This window comes from Nyctereutes procyonoides, unplaced genomic scaffold, assembly GCF_905146905.1.
Source record: "Nyctereutes procyonoides isolate TBG_1078 unplaced genomic scaffold, NYPRO_anot_genome, whole genome shotgun sequence".
NCBI lineage: Eukaryota > Metazoa > Chordata > Mammalia > Carnivora > Canidae > Nyctereutes > Nyctereutes procyonoides.
Genome location: NW_026575129.1, coordinates 7466651 through 7490548, shown reverse-complemented (window position 1 = coordinate 7490548; position 23898 = coordinate 7466651). Strand labels below are relative to the sequence as shown.

The following is a 23898-nucleotide window of genomic DNA, read 5'->3' as shown; positions in this document are numbered from 1 at the left end:
CACCTGCGCCTCCGCTCCCCTGACGCCACTGCTCACCCGCTCGCCCGCCCGCGGTCCCCGCTCTGCGCATCAGCCCCCGCCCCGGGGGACCCGCCCCAGCCCATCAGCCCCCCGCCCCGGGGGACCCGCCCCAGCCCATCAGCCCCCTGCCCCGGGGTCCCCCTGCCCCAGCCCATCAGTCCCGGCTCTGCCCATCAGCCCCGGCCCCGGGGTACCCGCCCCAGACCATCAGCCCCCTGCCCCGGGACCCGCCTGCCCCAGCCCATCAGCCCCCTGACCCGGGGCCCCCCTGCCCCAGCCCATCAGCCCCCTGCCCCGGGGGCCCCCCTGCCCCAGCCCATCAGCCCCCTGACCCGGGGCCCCCCTGCCCCAGCCCATCAGCTCCCTGTCCCGGGGGCTCCCCTACCCCAGCCCATCAGCTCCTTGCCCCGGGATCCCCCTGCCCCAACCCATCAGCCCCCTGCCCCGGGGGCCCCCCCTGCCCCAGCCCATCAGCCCCCTGCCCCGGGGGCCCCCCTGCCCCAGCCCATCAGCCCCCTGCCCCGGGGGCTCCCCTGCCCCGGGGACCCCCCCGCCCCAGCAGCGCCCCCGCGGAGCCCGCAGTCCCGCCTGCCCCCCACCCCGACCCCCAGGCCTCGGGGGCCCACGGGAGCGCTGCCGCGAGCCCCTGGACGCCGCCCAGCGCCCCGCGCCCCCGGCGCCCGGCACCCCGGCTCCCAGGCCGCCCAGCCCGCGCTCGCCTCCTCCTGGCTCGGGGCCCGGGGGGCTTGTTTGCTTGTCCTCGCCCCGGGCCAGCCCCGCTCCCTCCCGGCCGCCCCAACAGCCGTTCGCTTCCTGCGGTGTGTTTCTTTTTTCCCCTCCTGGGCTCCATCAAAGGTGGCTCTGTTATTGAAATATGAAGCCGTTTCCTCTCCAAAACCCTTGGTTACTCAAGGCGGGAATCAATGGGCCCATATACTCTCCCAGGAGTTATAAATACACGGCTGTTTGTTCAGGAGGCGTTTTCCCGCGCGTCCCAGCATCTTCCCCGGGGGTTATTTTCGTGTGCGCGTGTGCTCGTGTGTGCATGTGTGTGTGTGCGCGCGTGCATGTATGTGCGTGTGTGTCTGTGTGCATGTGTGTCTGTGTGCGCGCGTGTGCATGTGTGTCTGTGTGCGCGCGTGTGCATGTGTGTCTGTGTGCGCGCGTGTGCATGTGTGTCTGTGTGCATGCGTGTGTGCATGCGTGTCTGTGTGCATGCGTGTGTGCATGCGTGTGCGTGTGTGCGCGCCCCGCGCCCATCTGGTTCTCATCCCGGGTCGGGATCCAGAAGCCAACCCCACCCACCTCGGCTGCCCCGCGCATTCCTCGCTCTATAAATAACTCCAGGGTCTTGGGGCTCCGCACCCCGGGACACAACAGCAGCGCAGATTCAAACCCAGTCCCGGCACCGGGTCCAGTACACAAGAAAGCACACGCCTCGCAAGGTGGGTGGAAGGGCGCCTAATTGCCTCTCCCCCCAGTCACCCTGGGTCGACTGGGGTTGGGACCCGGGGAAGCTAGGACATCTCCCACCTTTGGATCTTCCTCGGCAGAGGCTAGCAGGCGACCGTCCCGCCCGGGAGCGAGGGCGAGGGCGAGGGCGAGGGCGCAGGGCCGGGCTCCTGCTCCCCGCGCCCCGGACGGATGCCCGCGCCCCTGCGCAGAGGGGGAGTCATCTGAGGAGCCGCTGTTTCCCCAGATCTGGGCACAGGGCGGCCCCTCCCTTCCTCCTTGAAGTTTGCATGAAGTGCACGTTGGGCTGTAATTAGGGGATCTGGGAGGAGAACTTTCCTGGTGACGCTTTGCTTTTCTTCTGTTCTTGGTGAGAAAGTGCCTCCTTCTTCCCAGGACCAGGACCTCTGCCATCCAGCGCCACAAAGAGACATTCTGCACACACACTCACACACACTCACACACGCACACACACACACACTTGCCCAGAGACAAACTTAAGGTGAGGAGAGAGAGCGCTCGCTTCACTTGATCTCCAGGCTCCAACCTCAGCAGCACTTGAGAGCATCTGAACTTCTGGATTTCAGGACAAGGTAAAACCTCCCTACATTTTTCACTCTTCCTCTCAAACCTTAGGGCCTTTAAGATTTCATACATATTATGATGTATATATCTATACATGAAAACACATTTTCTTTCTTTAATTTTCCTCTGAGTTTAACAAGACATCTCAACTTTTTTTTTTTTTATAAGAGTCATACTGTCAGATAAAATACTAGATTGGGGTAAGGATTAACCCTAGTAGCCTGGCTTTTGCTAGTGCTGCTGTAAATCTGGTAGGCGCGTGGTTTCCAAGTGGTGGCTTTTCCTTCTGTATTTCAACAAGTATTTTTATAGCACCTGAGATGGAAAAAAAAAAAAAGATTGTATACGTTGAAGGAAATGCTGAGAAATGGGAATGTCCATTCCAGATTTATGAGTTTTGTTCTTGGGAATATATAGGTTTGTGTGGAAAAGAAAGTCGCTGTAATCATAGGTAATACCTGTGAGATTGATAGTCTTGGAGATGTTACCAAGTTTGGTCCCAGCTCCGCCAGTTAATTGTGAAATTAAGATCATAGAATTATGATGTGTTTCATACACTGAATGATGTTGATGGATAATTAATTTTAAGGTAATGAAAAATATTTTATAGTCGCAGTTGTTAAGATTACTGTTAAAAGTTGCTTAAAGGATTTACGTGTTCACACTGTTGACCACTCTAAGCAGATCTGAGCATTTGGACTCAAATGAAGGTGTTTTCTTCCACTGAATTTGACTGTTGTGTTCAAAATGGGATGGCTTATTATTCTGAAAATAAGTTATTTTGTTTTAATTTATCACTGGAAAAATACACAGAGTGACCAGTACATTTGGGAATTTTTAGGATGGAAAGTGTTCCTGTACATGTTCCAGCGTGATGTCATAAAAATCAAACATACTGGCTGGCTTCTTGAAGCTAACGGTTCTTAAGAAATAAAGCCTGTGAATTAATTCCTAAGTGAAATGTAGTATCTATTCATTACAAATGTAGTTTCTGGTAATCATTCTATTTGATCATTTCAGTGTACTAAATTCGCGGTAATTTTATACATACTTCCAAGACCTCAATATTTTAATGGTATCATAAAATGGGAATACTGTTCTACCAAAAATACATCATAGTAGTTCTCTTTGGGTAACTTTTAATTCTTACATCTGTGTTTAACTTCAGTTCCATTTATTTCCACTACTAAAGAAGTTTTCGATTCCATTCAGGAAAACAGAATGCATGCCAGAGGTCTATTGAGCATTCATGAGTCTTTAGTCATTTAGGGGCTGTCCGTTCTCAATAATCTAATTGTTTAAGCTGAGACAATGATGTTACATTTCTGGTAACCTCTTCACAAAATTGGAAACGGCTTTTAAAATGGAAAAACTAGATAAGTAGCAGTCATTTTCCTTAAACTTAATTAAATGAGCCAGAGAAAACCAACAGCCTCAAAAGATCACCGGGCTCCAGGGGAGAATGTACCCAGAGGCCAATATTCCAGAAGTGTCCTGCGGATCTGGGCTTTCTATGAGAAACAAGACAGCGGAGACCATCATGTTCTTATAAAGTGAACCACTTATTTATTGTCAGCAGGCCCTGTCTCTCAGAGGAATGACTGACACTGTAATTTAGAAGGGCTGAAGAGACTTTCACAGAGAAGAATCAATTCATTATATCCCTAGTGGTTTCACTTCCCCTTCCTTCCTTTGGGAGCAAGTAACACATCCAGGATAAATACTTTTGGCAGTATTCGCGGAAAGATACTTTATGAGTAGATGGTTTACCAAAGTCCTGCTTTTTAACATCTGCACTGTAGAACACTGGTATTTTCTGAAGAGTGGAAGAAGTCTTTAAATCTTAAGGTAGCACTGTCCTTCGTTTCTGGAAAAAGGAACACGAATCCCTTTGAGAAAATAATTCCCTTTTCCAGAAAACACTGGTGGTTTTCTTTTCATTTCCTTTTACTTGTTTCCCATGCATATTTTATTTTCCAGACTTTTTTTTTTTTAAGAAAAATGGTATTCCACCAATTAAAATTCCAACAAAATGCACTGCAAATTTGCAAATGATTTTTACAATCACAGTCTTCTGTTGCCTTTCGTTAACTTTGCAACATCGTGGATTCACTGTTAGTAACCGTGATACTTGGTCTGTGTTAGTTAAATGTACTTAGTCTGTTATTTAAAGGTTAAAAAAAAAATATTGTTGCAGGAAAATGGGGAGGGATGAAACCTGAACATAATTAGGATTTTAATCAATAGTGTTTAAGGAGAATTAGAGGAAACAGCTGGTTAAACAAATATTAGGTGTAGAGCGGCCGTGATGGCATAAATTAATAATGCAGCTCTTTATTTACACCGAGAAAGGTGGGGTCTGGGCCGGGTCCGCGTGTCAAGTACGGTCCCTGGGTGCCACCTAGTGGTTGAGTCGAAGAAGGCTTTTGCACCAGCCTCTAAAAACTTCTGAGACTTCTGCTGAAGTTGAACACTAACTGTGTGCCAGGCGTCCGGGTAGGTGCTCACAGTAGAAATACAGCGAGAAAAAAGAGAAAGAAGAGAAGAGAAGAGAGAGAAGAGAAGAGAGGAAGAGAAGAAAGAAGAGAAGAGGAGAGAAAAGGAGAGGAGAGGAGAGGAGAGGAGAGGAGAAAAAGAAGAGGAGAGGAGAGGAGAGGAGAGGAGAGGAGAGGAGAGGAGAGGAGAGGAGAGGAGAGGAGAGGAGAGGAGAGGAGAGGAGAGGAGAGGAGAGGAGAGGAGAGGAGAAGAGAAGAGAAGAGAAGAGAAGAGAAGAGAAGAGAAGAGAAGAGAAGAAGAGAAGGGAAGGGAAGAGAAGAGAAAGAAGGAAAGGAAAGGAAAGGAAAGAAAGGAAAGGAAAGAAAGGAAAGGAAAGGAAAGGAAAGGAAAGGAAAGGAAAGGAAAGGGAGAAGAGAAGAGAAAAGAGAAGAAGAGAAAAGAAGAGAAGAGAAAAGAAGAGAAGAGAAGAGAAGAGAAGAGAAGAGAAGAGAAAAAAGAAAAGAGAAGAAAAGAGGAAAGGAAAGAAAAGAGAGAAGAGAAGAGAAAAAAGAAAAGAGAAGAGAAAAGAAAAGGAAAGAAAAGAAAAAAGGAAAGTAAACAAAAGAAAGGAAAGGAAAGGAAAGGAAAGAAAAAAGAAAAAGAAAATACAGCAAGTGACTTTTATATAATTTAAAAATCAAGGCACCACTTAACTGTTGATTCAATTCCTGGTAGTTGCATTTAAAATCAGTTTACTCTTTACTGGGTAATTTACCATCAACTTTCTGCCTCCATGAGGATATAGTTTAATAACCGTAACTCGCTTCTAATAGAGGATGTGTTTTTTTTACAGCGATGTCATGACCTAGCTCAAGAAAGGATGGGGAGACTTTGAATCTTGAACCGCTGTTTCTCAAACGGAAATACATTTCTGTAAAGTTCAGTGTTGCCGAGTTTAAATGGGGAAATAGTTACTAGCTTAAAAGGGAGGCTGTTACACAGATACCAGCACATATTACATATTCTCTAGATATTTTTTTACTAAATGTGAAAGGATAGTAGCAAAATTTGTCTGGGGGCCCTAGAGGTATATTGCACAGAGTATTACCCTCAAACACTAATAATTAGCAGGTATAACAGCTTCTTCAATAAATGTCATTCATAATGCAGTTTTGAAGCAGGAACACTGCTTTTATTAAAATGACATAACAGGAAAAAAAAATCCTAGGAAACAACTATTCTAAGGAAAGCCACCGTTTGAAAGAAGTGTCAGGATGTCATGGATTAATCCATCAGAATATTACTTTGAGAATTTTGAAAAACTTTTCTCCAGGAAGTATGTGAATTATTATTCTGAGTGGCTTTTTGCAAGATCTATGACTTAATGGCAACAGTGTTCAGCACATCAGCATTAATCAAGACAAGTTCTGAAATTCATATTAGAAGGTAAAATGCCTAGGTAAGAAAAAAAATGATTAATTCGTTACTTGCTGAGTGAGCTCTAGAGCTCCACAAATCGAGTTAGGCCTGCTGGTGTGGAATGGAAGCTTCCTACTACTTAGGGGACTTGGGTTTTGTGTATGGCAGTAAGACCTACCCTGCGAAACATGGAGAGCCTCTCATTAAGTCCTTTTTCATTAATGCCACAAAATTATAGCCTGAGTTGAACAGAGGTGGTGGCTGGAAACACTATCAATCATGTAAAATAAAACATATTATCTTAATTCTTATTTCCAATAAGGTGTTATCCACCAGAAACAAACCATTCTGTTAACAATTTCATCTGACCATCCTCGTGATTTAGAATGAATCCCATACTTGTAGTTGGAGTACCTAAAAGCCAGAGGCCGTGAAAAAGCAGGACTTCAGACGTGGATTAGAAATTTGTCATTAATGATTTCAGATGGCTCAGTGATACCAGACAAGAACAAATTTGTGAGAGAACCAGCCAAGCTCTCTGAAATGGTCTGTTGCTAAGTGGGTTCTCGGTTATGTTGTACGTAGTAGGTCCACAGGTTGGCTTCTCCCGGTGGTGGAGACCTGGAGGTGAAGAGTTCTTAGCCACAGTCAGAGAGAGCCAGGATTTGTTGAAAATAGCAAAGGGAGCTGGACTATTGTGAGCCCATATTCATTGTTTTACAGTGTAACAGGGGGGTGAGAGGAACACCTGAGGTGGGGGGATTGCCAGAAGCCAGGAGGCTATTTGCAAAACAAGGCAAAACAAAAACAAACAAAGCAAACTCACAAAATAAAAGTCACAGAAAACCAACTACAGTTCAGGGACTGGTTCTCAGACTTGTAAGGGCAACAGAAATTTCCCTTTTCTTCAACCTTGCTTAACCCAAAGAGAACACAAATCATTTGATTTGTTACTAAACTCCAATTACTATACTCCAGTTACATTTACTGTATTAAATAAAATCCAATGAAATTAAGAAAAAATTCAAATTATTTTTATGGTAAATCTGGATTTTCCCAAACTTACCGTAAAGTTTCATGAATAGTATCTTGGATCAGTCTCCTCCACTTATACTGTGTGAATTTTTCTCTTGTTGGCTCTCTTATTTTGAATTGTGGATCACCTCTCTTGATCATTCATGCATTCATTTGCTCATTCAACAAAAAAATTAAATAATTGCTATTTGCCAGGCACCACGCTAGTGCTAGCACAATGTGCTGGGACCCTCACTTTATGCCATGAAAATTCATTCTAAAAAAATCATAAAGTCAGGGCTCCTGGGTGGCTCAGTGGGTTGAGCATCTGCCTTTGACTCAGGTCATGATCCCGGGTCCTGAGATGGAGCCCTGGGTCAGGCTCTCTGCTCAGCAGGGGTCCTGCGTCTGTCTCCGTTTTCCTCCTCTGCTCCCCTGCTTGACAGAGGGCTCTCTGTGTCAAACAAATGAATAAATAAAATTAAAAAAGAAAAAATCAGAAAGTTGAAGTTGATTGATGTGAGTGTAAAATGCTGCAAGACCCTGAGGTACACAGAGTAACAGAAACACACAAAAAGTTCTAGCCTCCTGGTTTCTGTATTAAGAGAATTTTGAGCATGCATCTTTAAAATCATTTTCCTTGTTTGGTCTCTAGCTGAGTGGATAAGAGCTTTGGGTTTTGGTTGTGTGGGCACAGATGGGCCTGGGAGGGCAGCTCTGACACTGCAGAACTCCAGGAGGGTGAGGCTTCCAATAATCTGTCTGCTTGGATGGACAGGAAAAGCAAAAATTCATTTGCACACAGTTGCTGTCTGCCAGTTTGCATCTAAAATTCAGATTGAACACAGAATGATTTAGTGCCTACCATTTGCACCAGGCATCATGCTAGGTGTTGCAGAGTAATTGGCTCAAGGAGTTCACAAGCTGATGGAGAAGACAGATGGATGCACATCGTGAATCACTAGTCAAATTTGCCACGTAGGTGAAGTTTGCCTTCATAGTCTCCCGGGGCTCTTTGCTTTGCCTTTATTCAAACCTTCCACCCTGCCTCTATCTCATAAAGTGAGGCTCCTGCGCTCTACCCCCCACCCTGGAGGATCTGATACTTCTCTGGTTTATTGATTTCTTGACTGACTGATTACACTTCAGTGTGAATGAGTTTCACTCATGCATTTACATTTCAAGCCTTTTATGTCTCTAAAGTAAATGTTTTGTTTTCTGTAAAAAGAATTTCAAACATTTGGGGGCCTTCCTATCCTTCCACCAAAGGGTGTAATTAAGCTGATTGAGTCCTCCAAGGTCTTCAATCTCTCAGTTACCCCACTCCATATGTGAGGCTGGAAGGACTCCCTCGAGGCTCGTTTCTAGAAACACAAAGGACCTTGGGTCCTATTAATGAGTGGCTCCTTTCAGCTGAGCCTGATCAACCTGTCCTTTCACCCTCTCCCCAGAGCTTTTGCCTGAACCAAGTTTCCTCCCTCCCACCAGGAGGGGCATCCAAAGCCCATCCTTTTGAACCCTTCCATTTACTTTGCCAAAACTTGCTCTCAGTCCTCTCAGCCCTTCATTGCCATGCTTGGGTTGCTGCCCCTGGACAGGTGTAACGCCCAGAGCTTCTTAGGTCCTACCGTTTGATCCCTTAGGCCACCCTCAATGTCCAGGTCTAGAGGGAGGGAGCAACAGAAATGCACATATTTGGTCCAAGGACTCCTCTACATGAAGAGGCTGAGGGAAGAAGATGACATCTGCATAGGGCAAGTGTAGGAATGAGTCATCATGTTGCAAATATGGGTCAAAGTCAACATCTTTTAAAATAAATGCTCAGGGTAGTTCACTACAATTAGTTATAGAGAAATTTTGACATTGATATTGATTATAGGTTCTGGTAAACTAACTGCAGGGGCAAAATATGAAGCTTTGCCTTGCCTTTATATAAGGAACGCTAATCAGAGTCCTTTGTGTAAATTTCTTCCCATTTTATGCTTAATTAACAGTATAATGATAGCCACATTTTATTAGTTTTTTCAGATTTATGTTCTCATTGATTACATCCCCTTGATTGTACCACCACAGTCTAGTACTCCAGTAAGATACTGATCTGTTCTTATATAAAGATGTTCTCAACAGCTTTTAAATTGCCAGGACTGATAACCCAGATTTAGAAACTTTCCTTCCGCTTCTTTCCTGGTACCAGGAGAAGAAGGATCATGGGTCTGCATTATTAACCTAGCAAGGATATCAAGATGCTAGACACTCAGTTGGTGCCCTACAAATGCTAACTGTTGTCAGTGCCCAGTACAGGGTAGAATGTGGGGCTTTCGGGGTCTCCTGGCCTTTTATCCTCAGTGCCTATATTCCAGATGTCTGAACACTTTCCAACCTCAGGCCATTCCCTCACTCAGCCTTTGTTTCCTGTTTAGTCTTCTGATTTTTCAGTGTTGCTAAATGCATGAAATCTTCCCAGACTTAAATAATAATAATTGGTAAAAAATGAATAATGTAAATAGAATTGATCATTTCAATAAAACTCTACATTTAAGGAAAAGAAGACTAGAGGCTGGACATGACTTGAGAGAGGCTTGGAACACTGTACGCATCATCTAATAAGGACGCATTTATTGGATGAAAGAGAGAAGTCAAGAATAGTGTGAGGGTTTCAAGGATAGACAATAACACAAAGAGAGATGTGACCGATTAAGACTGAAATGAAGGAAAAATAAAAGTTTCTGGGTAAATATAGTGAATCTAATTTAGGAAGGACCAATGGGACAGTCAAGGACCCATGTGAGTTGAATGCATATAATCATCAGCACAGGGGAGAAGTCGTGGATGAAAAGAGACATTTGGAAGTCTTTGCTACTAAAATGGTTGTTGAAAATCATATGGAAGAGGGAAATCATCCCAGGAAAGAACAAAGGGGAAAACAGCTGACCATGAACTGAAATCCAGGAAAAAAAAATCAATAAAAATGAGTTTTGCCATTGTTTGTACTTGATCTTAACTTTTATTTTATCAACTATAAATGTCCACTGAGTTGGATAACACCAGTGGGTTATTAATCTTTCTATCGCAGAGTCGTAGTCCTCTGCATATTGAAGGTGCCAGACATGTTTGTTGAATTAAATGAAATTAAAGTGGCATTTCCGAGCCTTGATACTCTAATGACAGATTTTCATAATGATAACTCTGAACCTGGGTAAGACCCCAAAATGTCTGAATTGTAGTTATTTATTCAATTTTGTCCAATACCAAGCCAGCTTTAAATATATGTTGTTGCATTTTGTTGTTTAAAAATCAGTAATCAATGTGTGGTGTAGATGGTAATTCACCAGAGTACTTGATTAACCTGAGCCCACGTTGTTTAGTTTAGCATACAAATGAGTTCGCCACAGAATGCAGCCTAGTTCAGGTCCATTTATAATTCTTTTCCTAGTGCCTTGATCTTGAAGACCTCTAAACCTTAGTTTAGAGCAGATTTGGAGTCCAAAATCCTGGGTTTCTCTGGTTTTCCCAGCAACTTGCTTTTTCTCCCCAGTTCTCCTCTCTACCCTCCATACTATGATTGCCATATAAAATCCAAAGGATAATTGGATAATATTTACTACAAGTATATCTCAGATACCTCATGGTACATACTTATGCTAATGAGATTATTTGTTATTCACCCGAAGTTTAGCTGGGTGTCCTGTAATTTTTATTGGCTAAGCTGGATAACCCTAGCCTACACTAAAATTACTTTTACTAGAATATGGCAAACAAGAATTTCTCCATGAGACTTCTGAACATTCGCCTTCTAAAAGTCAGCAAATGAAGTTACTGAATCCATCTTCACTAGTTAAATGTATTAAAAAGATAATCGAAATAAAACTATCTACAATACACCAATCGATGCAATTTACAAAACAGTTGTAACTATGGTGTTTTATATATATATCGCCTATACACTAATGACCATATTAGGAATGCCGTAAATGTGTATTAGTGATCCTGTGTTTTAGTCTATCTAAAATGTTTTAAAATAACGTACATGTTAAAAAATAAAACTTTTTAATTTTCACTTTTTCAAGTGGGCAATAATAAAAAAGAAGCAATTATTTTTAAATGAAAAAAGCCTATATTCATGCATACATGTACAATGGGTATAAATTCCCAAATATTCTGACTGCAGAAATATCTGAAAGGAAGCTTTTCTCTTAATTATGTCGTATTGTAGTTGTGCTGCCACCTTGTGATGTTTTGAGGTATGATTCAACTTAACCAGTCCATTGACATGTTTTCCCAGATTGACCATTTGCTCAATGTTAAAATTATTCCTCAGGTGATTAATATTTTTCATTCTATCAAAGAATGGCCATACAATTTATACTTAGAAAGGGCTCTTGAGTATTTAATGCAAACATTTTCTAGAAGTTTAATGTATTGTCTGCAAATTAGTAAATGATTCCTAAGATAGTAAATTATAAGTCATTTAGTACTGTTTTATGTTTTATGACTGAATTTAGGTTGTATCTGCATGTGTCTGTTAGGTTTACTTGACCTTTCAACCTGAATTTCCCATAAACTACTCGAACTTAACATGTCCACAGTTGAACTCATCATCTTCCTTCTATCAAGCCTGGTCCATGCCATCTCCATATAGATACCAAGGCCATATAATTTATTAGCTAAACCAGAACACTTTGAAAGTTAAATGGGACACCCTACTAATTATTCCAGCAAAGTGGTATAAACCAAGACTCTCTTAAGCAAACTGATTGTCTTATATAAGTTAAAAATCATCATAATCCCAGTCATCCAAACTAGAATACTTGGACTTATGGAGTCCATCAAATGACCATCAAAATGACCTGGAAACAGGCACCTGGGTGGCTCAGTGGTTGAGCGTCTGCCTTTGGCTCAGGGTGTGATCCCGGGGTCCTGGGATTGAGTCCTGCATCGGGCTCCCCCGCAGGGAGCCTGCTTCTCCCTCTGCCTGTGTCTCTGCCTCTTTCTGTGTGTCTCTCATGAAGAAATAAATAAAATCTTTAAAAAAAAAATGACCTGGGGATTCCTGGGTAGCTCAGCAGTTTAGCCCCTGCCTTCCGCCCAGGGCATGATTCTGGAGTCCTGGGATCGAGTTTCAATTGGGCTCCCTGCATGGAGCCTGCTTCTCCCTCTGCCTGTGTCTCTGCCTCTCTCTCTCTCTCTCTCTCTCTCTCTCTCTCTCTCTCTCTCTGTCTCATGAATAAATAAATAAAATCTTAAAAAAAATGACCTGGAACCTCCGTCCTTGATGTCCTCTCATCCTTCTACCTCTCATCCTTCTACCTTTTATTTTACTTTCTCCTCCAGGGTCCATCAGCTTGCCAATGTTCTCACTCTTTGTCCTGTTTTCTGCAGAGAGCCCCACCAGCCATCCCACCAGCCAAAAATCCTTTTTCAGGAAAACCTAACTGCCCCACTACTTCTTCCACACTTGCTCTCAATTGCTGAGAACTGCAAGGAACAACTCATAACACCCTGCAGAATGGGGCCACTGTATAAATTCATCATATCTGACTTCAGCTAGATCTTTGGTGCTGTGTGGCAGTTCTCCCCAAATTCTTAAAAGTTTTTAGTTTCTTGAGTCCCCTGTAGCAGATGTCCAAGCCTTCCTATCTCATACTGAAAACAGAAGCCACCTACAAAGAATACAGTCACCATCCTGCCACCAGAATGAGTCCTTGACCACCAGCACCCCCCATATTTTCTTTTTTTTTTTTTCCTATTAGGAGAAAAAAGTATCCTTTAGCTCTGAGAGTCTAAGGCAGACACTGCACGCCGAGCTTCAGGTGCCATGTCCTCCAGAGTCTTCTCAGGGATAGTCCCTACTAATAAAGCTTTTTCTCTCATATCTTCAGCCTCTCCCGCTCTGGTTATTTCTTCCTAATGGTATTTAATCATGGTCAGAGTCTTTTGTCTTAAAGATACATAACTCTCCCTAGTTTCACATACAATCTATCAGTCTTTCTCCTTCCCATCAGAGCCAAACTTCATGAATTACCTGTGCTCACTCTCTACCTCTTCACCCCATCCACTCTTCAACTCACGGCAATGTGCTTTCTCCCTCAACTACTCCAACTGAACGCTGCTCATTGGGGTCACCAATGATTTGTTCTCGATATGTTCTCTTTCTCCTGAACTTGAACTGCTCCCAATTTCATCTAGTGTGGTAAATGACACCATTCTTCTCCACTCTTTCCAAAATATGAAAGACAGGAGTCACTGTGTTGATTGATTGTATCCCATATGTATCTCTTAAATGTATATATTCTTTTCTATCTCTCTTGGCATCTATGAGCATCCTGTCTTGCCCAAATTCCTGCAGATGTTACCTACTGGTTTCTCCCACCCCTGTCTTCTGCTTTCTAATGCATTCCCCACATTGAGGCTAGAGTAATGCTTCTCAAGTACAAATCTGAAAACAGTTGCCTTCTTAAGCCCTGCAACACCTTTATATTGCTGTGAAAATGAAGTTCAAATTATTTAATTTCATTTTCAAAGTTCTCAGTGACCAGCTCTAGCTTACCTTTACAGCTTCACCTCTCCTCAACTAAAATTAGCCAGCATACCAGCTGACAGGACCAAAGGACCCAAAGAAACACACAAACAAACAAAATCAAGATAATGAAACAGAAAATAGAAACAGATCAGTAGGAGATCTAAGTATCAGAGTTACCAGATACAGATTTCATGGGAGTAATATGTTTAAGAAATTAGACTCTAAGAGAATTTTACCAAAGAACTGGAAACTACCAAAAAAAAAAATTCAAATGGAAATTCTAAAAGTAAGAAACTGTAATAACTAAAACTAAGAACTCGATACATGAGTTTATAAAAAGTCAAGACACATTGAAGAGATCATTAGTAAATGGAAAATAGGTCTGAAAAGCAACAACAACAGCAACAAGAAAAATCAGAGTGAAACCTAAGAGAAAAAGGGAGGAAGGTACTGAGGTGCGGGGTGCGGGGTGCACGGGGAGAGGGGGGTAAAAGATCTATGGGATAGGGACATCAGCATCTCAGAAGGAGAAACTGCAAATGGGGCATAAGCAATTTTTTAGAAATAATAGCTTGTGACTGTCCAGGTCACAGCTTCAAACACTACAAAGCCACAACAGGGTAAATGCCAAAATAAAAAGAAAATACCTACACCCAGGCATGGCACAGAAAAACTGCTGATGAAAGCAAAGAGAGACTACTAAGAGCTTCAGGAAACAAAGGTCTTCAGGTAGACGAACAGATAGCAAAATTAGCCAGCTGGAAATTTTGCTTTTCCTTCCACATGAGAAAATGCCCCAAGTCAGCAGGTGAGCCGGACCGTATTCTGGGTAGCTCTTATCTGGTTGGCCTACTTTCTCTGAGAGAGCCCAGTCTTCCAGCCCTCAGGGATGTCAGTGTCTCTGGTTCCCAGAAGGAGCTGGATTGACACATTTTAGTGCTGGCTCAGTTCCTGCGCTCGGTTTTCAGATGTTGTGTGGTCCTACTGCTGTCTAGGGAAAATTCTGGATAACAGTTTGGGAGGTTCAGAGCCATCTGTATCACTATCTAATGTTCTCGATGTATTTATTTTCATTATCTGGGATGCCCCGCTGTTGAAGAAGTGGACAGTGCAGATATCAGTTACCCAGAAAAAATTCTCAAGAGAATAACTGAAAGATGGACCTCAATAAATAGAGTCATGCTAAAAACAAATGGCCACATGCATTTTACAGTTACTTGAACTGAAGCATAGGCCCAGTGAATCTTGTGAGCAAACTCAAACTAAGTACGGGACTTTAAACATTACTTTTATTTTTTTTTTTTCCTTGTGAGGGAAGAAGCTTCCTAACTTTGTAATTTATCACTATCGAATGTCATTTTAAACTACAAAGAGGAAATCAATGTGATGATTGCAAAGTTTATGATTTATACAGGATTTTTACAATGTCATGACTCTTTGAGGCACCAAAAGTCAGGCCTTGGTAAGTAAAGTAAATGCAAATATATCACAAAGATGATGATAATTAAAGTCTTCAGAATATCACTTGTCTCTTCCAAACATTTACACAGTTCTACTCTAATTTTTTGCTCATTTGTGGCATCCCTTATACTTGATCCCTCCCACCTGCACTACGGCTCCTGCCAGGATCATTAATAGAAAACACTTCCTCTGGAGAACCTTGCATTGTACTGCTCAACAAAATAAGTCACTTTTTGCGAGGTCCCCTGTTAGTGTTTTCTTTGCACCATCATTATTCCCCTTAGCACACTTTTTTATGCTGTAATTCATCATTGATATGTCTTACACTAATTTAGAGCCCCCTTGTTAGTAGATCATTTTATCCACCTGATGTTCATAAGAGTTTTGACCTCAAAGTTTAGATTTGAATCAGAGTCCAGGAGACCTGATCTGTTCCAATGTTCCACCCACTGCAGGAATCCCATGTGTGTTATAACTCGTTGATCTACTTCAACACCTGCAGTGGCAGAACGTGCTATGTCTTTTGCAGGGCAACTCATCACCCTATTAGAGGACTTACCAGTAAGTTCTCCCTGATGCTGTGCAAAATGGACTTCATTCACTTTCATCCATTTGTTCTAATTCTGTCCTGTTAAGCTACCTTGAATAAGTTTACTGTCTTCCTACATCATATTTGGGCAATTTACTTCTAAATGCAAAATAGTATGTTTTGTTCTGTAAAAGTTTGTTATTTGGGGCACATCTTTCCAAACTGCAGATCGTTTTCTTTCTTCTAGCTTCCAAGTCACATTGCAATTACTCTCTGGTATTAGCTTTCCAGCTCATGTATAGGCTTTGAGTCTTGAAACTCTTATGACTAAAAGGAAAAACCTAATTTATATTAACATGACTTGAAAGCAAACCTCCTGATTGATAGTGCCCACAGAATTATAGAAATGAATAAGATAATGTCCTTGTCACTGGAAAGGTCTCCTTTTATTAAACAAATAGCTGGGTATGAGAGAAATGGAAAATAAATGTCAGTACAGAGTTGAAAACCTTTATTTTCAAAATAGAAGGCATTGATCATCTGCACTCCTTTATTGTGACTTTATCTCATTACATATTGTTACTATTTCAAATTAATCTTGAGATAGCAGAATGAGAAGAGCAATGCATCATTTAAATATGTGCATCTGTGAAATGTTAGGCCATATCAAAAATTAAAACCTAGCTTGGTCTAATAGTTACCATTAGTGGTAATGTATTAATTGCCCAAAGGTAAACCACAATAGTTCAAAGAGTTTGAGATCTAAACTTAAAAGGAAAATACTGATTTACTATAATTGGTATAAAGCGAAATGTGATCTTCATTTGCATTACACATTCTGTGGGGAAAAAAAAAAAAAAAAAAAACAGTGCCTCCCCTCATTCCTCTTTGCCTGCACCAGCAGGGAAATATCCATACTATGGATAAGAAGTAGACAATCTATGACTCCTACATACCAATTATTCCATGCTCTAGGCTAGCAACTGCCACTTCAAACTGATAAGAGAGGAGGTCATTCAAAGTTGAGACATCTGCAGTACCTAGAATGCCAAGGTTCCCAATTTTTAAAACTCCTCATCTCTATGCAGTATAACAGTAGATCAGTATGGTTTTATTTTATTTACTTATTTTTATAAGTCTTTTTTTTGTTTGTTTTTTTGTTTTATTTATGATAGTCACGGAGAGAGAGAGAGGCATAGACTAGGCAGAGGGAGAAGCAGGCTCCATGCACCGGGAGCCCGACGTGGGATTCGATCCGGGTCTCCAGGATCGCGCCCTGGGCCAAAGGCAGGCGCCAAACCGCTGCGCCACCCAGGGATCCCCTATTTACTTATTTAAAAAAAAATTGAGAAGAAGAGAGAGAGGAGGGCAGTAGGGGAGGGAGAAGAATCTTAAACAGGCTTCACCCCCAGTGTGGAGCCCTACATGAACTTTATCTCAAGACCCTGAGATCATGACCTGAGCCAAAATCAAGAGTCGGATGCCAAGTCAGTAGGCCACCCAGGGACCTCAATAACTATAGTTTTAAATAAAGTATGTTTGTAACCTACCAACGGAAGGGATTCTGGTGTTCTGCTCTTAATGTTAAAGTAGATGTGTAGATTGAATTATGCTCCTGTTATTATCAACATTTTAACTGGATGTTAATTAAGCCTATTATCCTAAATTATTGAACAGGACTGATTTCCTATTAAATATATCAGGAATCAGTTCTTTCTTTGTTTACACATTTCATTTATGTATCATGAATTGCAAATCCAAATTTCTGGTACATGGGTGAACACTATAGGAAATTCAAGTTTGAATGGACTATCTGTGCCCTGATACACAATTGAAAATTATTTAAGCATACACAAAATGTCTTACAGTGTATTGACTGCCAGTGAAGTTGAGATTTTGATAATTGTAATTGTGCTCTGTGTAATGCTTACAATCCTTTGATTAATGATGACTGTTCTGGAACAGAGCAACTTTCTACACGAGAAGCCCATAGGATTTCTCTTGAAGTAAAACAAAGGCATCCTGGACCTTGATAATTTACAATTTGAACTATAGATTTGCTCCTTAAGGACAACCAGAGGAGTCTCATTTAGCATGACTAGACTACATATGTTACCCTAATGACCGTAATCATCATATAAAGTCACCTAAAATATTTTGGACACATTTGATAAAGAATAATCTCCTTCAATATTCTCTGCTCTTGGAAGATTGCTAACTGGTTAAATACCAAACTGAAATGGGAAGGGACTTAAAAACAAACTATATCTTTATTTATAAGACCAGATCTTTATGTTTGGATACTGTAAAGCCTTTGCTTGTTGACTGAGATAAAAAGTTTAACAGGGATCAGAAGCTTATTTTAAGGGGCAGTATGGAAGGAGATAAGAACAGAGGAATAATTCTACCCAAAATCCCCCAACCCCAAAAACAAACAAAAAACTCTTTCAGTAGTTTCTTGATGGTTAGCTACATCACACTGAGTATTTTACATTTGTTTGGTTACTTCATGGTTCTTTCTACACAGCCCATAGGATTTCCCTTTGAAGTAAAAAAAGGCATCCTGGGCCTTGATAACTTACTACTTGAATTATTTCAAAACCTCAACTTTATTTTATATATTCTGACAAAGTTTATATTTTATTGACTTACCATTCTAATTTTTAATCATTAATGATAATTCATACACAACAGTGAATTTGATTTTTCTTATCCAACATATTACATGGGAATTAATTTAATGTGTTTTTAAAAATTGAAATACCATATTCTGTACTAAAGTATTTTCATTTAATCAAAAGATTCTGATCCTTGAATAAAATTGAACATCGTGGATTAAAAAAGTTAGAATAGTTTTGGGGAAACTTATATATCCATGCTGATGAAGTTCAAATTTAAGTTATTTCAGTTATTTTGGAACTTGTACTATGGATTCAGGTAGACCTGGATTTAAATCCCAACTCACATTTTACTATGTACCAGCTGCTGCATGCCTTGTGCAAATTACACAAGTCTTGAGTTTCATTATCCATTTTAAAATAGAATGATTAATAGTATTTGCCTCACAGTGTTTGTAGTTTTGAGAATCCACCAATAAAATATATGTAAAGTACCATATAAAATAATAAAAGGTTGATGACTTTTTATATTATTTTCATAAACTACTACTGGGGGACATGTAAGTAAATATTTGCCCAATACTGGCAGAAAGAAATCATTGAGGAAAATATTTAGTTAACATGAATGTTTATAATTCTGTTCATAAAAAATACTATAAATTAAAATGAAGGCAAATGTTTTCAATATGCACTGAAGACAAAAAGAGCAGTACCTTAATATGCAGAAAGTCTTAAAAAATCAATAGCATAGTTAAAACAAGACTGCCAAGAGAATTCAATGGAGAAAGTATACTCTTTTCAACAAATGATGCTGGGACAACTAAACAGCCACAGACAGAAGAATTAAATTGGACCTCTACCTCAAACCATCAAATACCTAAATTTAAGAGCTAAAATTCATAGAAAACAACAGAGGAATGGATATTCATGACTTTGGATTAGGCAATGGTTTTTGAGATATGACAGTAAAAGCAAAGCAACCAAAGAAAAAAATAAATAAATTAGGCTTCATCAAAATTAAAATCCTTGTGCTCCAAAGGACAATGTCAAGAAAATGAAAAGACAACACGTACATTGGAAAAAATTTTTGCAAATCATATATCTATTAAGTGTCTAGTATCTAGAATATATAAAGAACACTTACCACTCAACAATAAAAAGACAACTTAATTAAAAGATGGGAAATGAACTAGAATGGATATTTCTCCCAAGAAGGTATACAACTGAGCAATAAACATATGAAAAGTTGGTCAGCGTCATTAATCACTGGGAAAATGCAAATAAAAACCAAAATGAGGGGCACCTGGTGTCTCAGTCAGTTGGGCAGCCCGCTCTTGGTTTCAGCTCAGGTCATGATCTCAGGGTCAAACTCCATGTCCCAGAGGGCTCAGTGTGGAGTCTGCTTGGGATTCTTTCCATCTTCCTCTCCCTCTTCCTCTCCCTAATTCCTCTACCCCTCCCCTATGCACATGCTGTCTCTCAAATAAATAAATAAAATCTTTAAAAACAAAAACAAAATGAGATGACAGACAGACAATAATTTGTTTGATTAAAACATGTCCTGGTAAGGACAGAGAGAAATTGAACCCTCATGCATTGTTTGTAGGAACATAAAGTGGATGAAGAGCCATTCCACTACTAGTTCACATCAGCATTATTCATCAGAGGCAAAAAGTAAAAAAATAACCTTAATATCTATCAACTTCTAAATGGATAAGCAAAATTTGATATATTCATGAAAAATATTATTAAAAAGAATGAAATACTTACACATGTTACAGAATGGATGAACCTTGAAAACACGATGCTAAATGAAGGAAGTCAGTCATAAAAGGACCACCTGCTATATTATTCCATTTATATGAAATGTCTAAAATAGGTAATTCATACAGACAGAAAATAGATTTATGATTATCAGAGAATGGAAAGTGATCATCATGGGTATAAGGTTCCTTTTAGGAGTAATGAAATGTTCCAGAATTAGATAGTGGTAATGATGGCACAACTTTGTAGATGTATATCTTTAATTTAGTAATCTCACATTGTAGAATCGAGAAAATAAATTTAGATTGCTAAAAATTTATTTATAGTTATGTTATTGCAATGTTTTATGAGAAAAACAATAAAGATACACTTAAATATCCAAAAATAGGTTATCGCTTAAAATATTTTTGGCATATACATTTTATACACATAAATTTTGGCATCCATGTAAAAGAAGATTTAATGAAATGGAAAGATGCCCATAATATATTCAATTTTAAAAATCACTTTCTGAAACACCATATAATTTGGTTTTATTTCAGTAAAAATAAAAAGAGCATTTGTATTTGGCTAAAACCTTTGGATAGGTATGCAACAAATAACTTGTCTATTGTAAATAATGCTGCAATACATAGTACTACATACATCGTTTTGAGTTAGCATTGTTGTTTTCTTTGGGTTAATACCCACTAGTGGAATTACTGGATCATACAGTGGTTTTATTTTTAACTTTTGGAGGAGTCTCCATACTATTTTCCATAGTGGATGCACCAATTTACTTTACCACCAACAGTGCACAAGGGTTCCCTTTTCTCTACATCCTTGGGGAAACTTATTTCTGGTCTTTCTGAGACTGGTCATCCTGACTAGTCATCCTGACTGGAAACTTATTTCTAGTCTTTCTGAGACTGGCCATCCTGAGGTGGTATCGCATTGTGGTTTTAGTTTGCATTTCCCTGATGGTGTGTGATGCTGAGCATCTGTATGTCTTCTTTGGAAAAATATCTATTCAGATCATCTCCCATTTTTTAATCATACGATTTGGGGTTTTGGTGTTGAATTGTATAAGTTCTTTATCTGTTTTAGATATTAACCCCTTATCAGATATATCATTTGCAAATATCTCTGCCCATTCAGTAGGTTATCTTTTCAGTTTGTTGGTGATTTCTTTTGCTGCAAAAGCTTTTAATTTTGATGCAGTCCCAATAATTTGTTTTTGCTATTGTTTCCCTTCACTGAGGAGATATATTCATAAATATGTTGCTAAGGGCAATGTCCAAGAGATTGCTACCTATACTCTCTTTTTGGAATTTTATGTTTTCAGGTCTAACAGGTCATTAATTCATTTTGAATGAATTTACTCAAATTTTTGTGTGTGGTGTCAGAAAGTGATCCAGTTTGTTTGTTTCTTTCTTTTATCCTTTCTTTGCATGTAGCTGTCCAGTTTTCCCAATAGCTTTTATTGAAAAGAATGTCTTTTCTCCATTATATATTCTTGCCTCATTTGTTGTAGATTAATTAACCGTAAAAGTTAAGGTTTATTTCTGGGCTCTCTATCCTGTTCTATTGATCTATGTATCCAACTATTCTTTTGCCATTGATTTCTAACTTAATTCTGCTATGGTCATAGAGTATATTTACATGAGTTGGATCTTTCTACATTCACTAAGGATTATTTTATGGCCTAGAATGTAATATCTTGTAGAATCCTTGTCGACGCCTGGTCTACACCGGAAAGGAATGTATATTCTGCTGTTCTTGAAAGAATGTTGTATACATAGCAATGAGATCAGATTGATTTAGGGTGTCCCAGTCTTCTACATATTTACTGATTTTTCTACTTATTCTATAAATTTTTGATAAAGAGATATTCTAATCTCTCCTTACAGTTGTATCAGGTTAAAATCTTCATGTATTTTGAAACGCTGTTATTAGGGGCCTACATTTTTCAGATAGTCACATCTTACTAATGATTTTAATACGTTATCATTTTGAGATTATCCTCTTTTCTTCGCTGATACTTTTTGTTCTGAAATCTACTTTGTTTGATTTTAATGTAGTTTCCCCAGGTTCCTTTTTTATCAGCATTAGCATGTTATATAACTTTTCCATACTCTAATTTTTAATATATTTTGTTTTTTCATTTAAATGAGTACCTTTTAGGCAATATATGGTTAAATCTTTCTTTTAAATTCTTTCAATAGACAATCTCTGCCTTTTAATAGTTTTTCTTGGGTCATTTACACTTAACATAAATATTGATGTGATTGGTTATGAACCTATCAGTTTGCTAATTTTTCTATTTGCTTCTTCCATTTTTCATTTCCTCTCCTGCCCCTTTTTTCCTTTTTTGGATCAATTTTAACAACAAAAAAGTTTTCAGTGTGCCTGGATGATTTAGTCGGTAGAGCATGTGACTCTTGATCTAGGGGTTGGAGTTTAAGCCCTGGGTTGGGTATAGAGATTACTTAAGTTCTTTCTTTGAGCCACTCTTCTCCCCTCGCTCCTCCCTTCCTCCCTTCTTCTTACCTCTTCTTTCCTCTTCTCTCCTCTCTTCTTTCCTCTCCATACTTCTGACCTGTGATCTCTGGCTTCCTCGGATTTCTAGAACACTGGGCTCCATCTGCTCAACTCAAGCTTTCCAATGGCATAGGTGTAGATTCGATTATCCTGCACTGAAGCATAGAAACTTCCTTTAGGCAATAACATGAGACAATCACACAGCTCACCTCAATACTTTGAGTGCTGGGTTTATTTTGATGTTTTGTCCATTTTCCTTTTACTTATTTTAGACAAGAGGGTAAATCTTGTTCCTCTTACTCCATCTTAATCAGAAGAAGAAGTTCTATATGGTTTTATTTTCACATTTTTTCTCTTCTTCATTATTGTAGTTCTTCTAAACTAATACACATATACATAGAAATTTGTAATAATAAAAATATGTGACTTACTTTAATAAACTAGATAGGATAGTACTAAAGTTAAAATTTATTTGGGAATTAATCATATTAACATGCTTGAATAGCTAACAAATAATGATATAGTTTTCAACTTTTTTACCAACATCCAAATTATATCAGATACATTGTCCCAGAGACAAGATAATCAAAGGCACACAAATATCATCATTTAAGACAGAAAAATGGGGAAAAAATCTTTAAAAAAAGATATGTGGCTCTTTAGATATCTAAAACTCATATTTAAAAACCCTAAAATGCTACAATAGTACTTGAGAAAATAATATTAACTTGTCTCTAAATATAAATTATTCAACATTTTTCTTATTCTAGGTTCCAACGTGTTCTCTCACTATTTTTTCATAAAACCTTTTAGTTCCCATTTACAGATGTTTCTCTCATGACCAAACAGCTAATGAGAATTCCATGGCCTAAATAACTCTACTTTGAATAACATCTTGCACTTTCCCCAAACTCAGATTCATCACACTACTGAAAACCTGTTTCTACATCTGTGACTTTGGCTTTTATGATCTCCTTGGGTGGCTCGTTTATTCCTGGCATTTCTAAACCTCAAATTATGAAACAATTTCTCTGAAAAAACGTATCAGAGATTCTTAACTCTGCTTTGAGTTTTTAAGGGTAAAAAGAAAAGACCAATGCATTTTCAACATGATTGTCCTTTGCATTATATCCAAATAGATATACAGAGAACTAGTGCCAGGAATGTGTCCCATGCAGTCTTTCTTTTTAAGTAAGCTGAAGATTGCCTCTTCAATTAGTTCAAACTACTGGGTGGTCTTTAAAAAAAAAAAAAAAAGCTCTTTGAAGAAAATAGCAAACTAATACTACTTTATATTTAAAGTAGTATTAGTTCTTTAACTTTGAAGCAGAGGAAGAATAAATTGCAATTTTGTGGGTTTTGTTTATTAATATAGAATTTCATATCTCTAGCTTTTAAGAGGGAAAAATTCTTCAAAACTCCAATGGAAGAAAAACAACTTTTTTAAAGATGTGTATATATTTGGGCTTAGAATTAGTCGAGTTTAATTAATTGTGTGTGTGTTTGTGTAAACTATTTAT

At 39.5% G+C, this 23898-nt stretch overlaps 1 protein-coding gene across 3 annotated transcripts in view; it reads left to right on the top strand.

The window, feature by feature from the left end:
• Positions 1-1375: 1375 nt before the first annotated feature.
• HAPLN1 (hyaluronan and proteoglycan link protein 1) overlaps positions 1376-23898 on the top strand; it is a 77132-nt gene continuing 54609 nt past the window's right edge. Inside the window, exons 1-2 of one of the 3 annotated variants that reach the window (XM_055342192.1) lie at positions 1376-1466; positions 1870-2066. The gene's annotated coding sequence lies outside the window, so the exon portion shown is untranslated. Of the gene's footprint in view, positions 1467-1598; positions 2067-23898 lie in introns of those variants that run through there. The other 2 variants (XM_055342194.1, XM_055342193.1) reach the window with 2 other exon arrangements.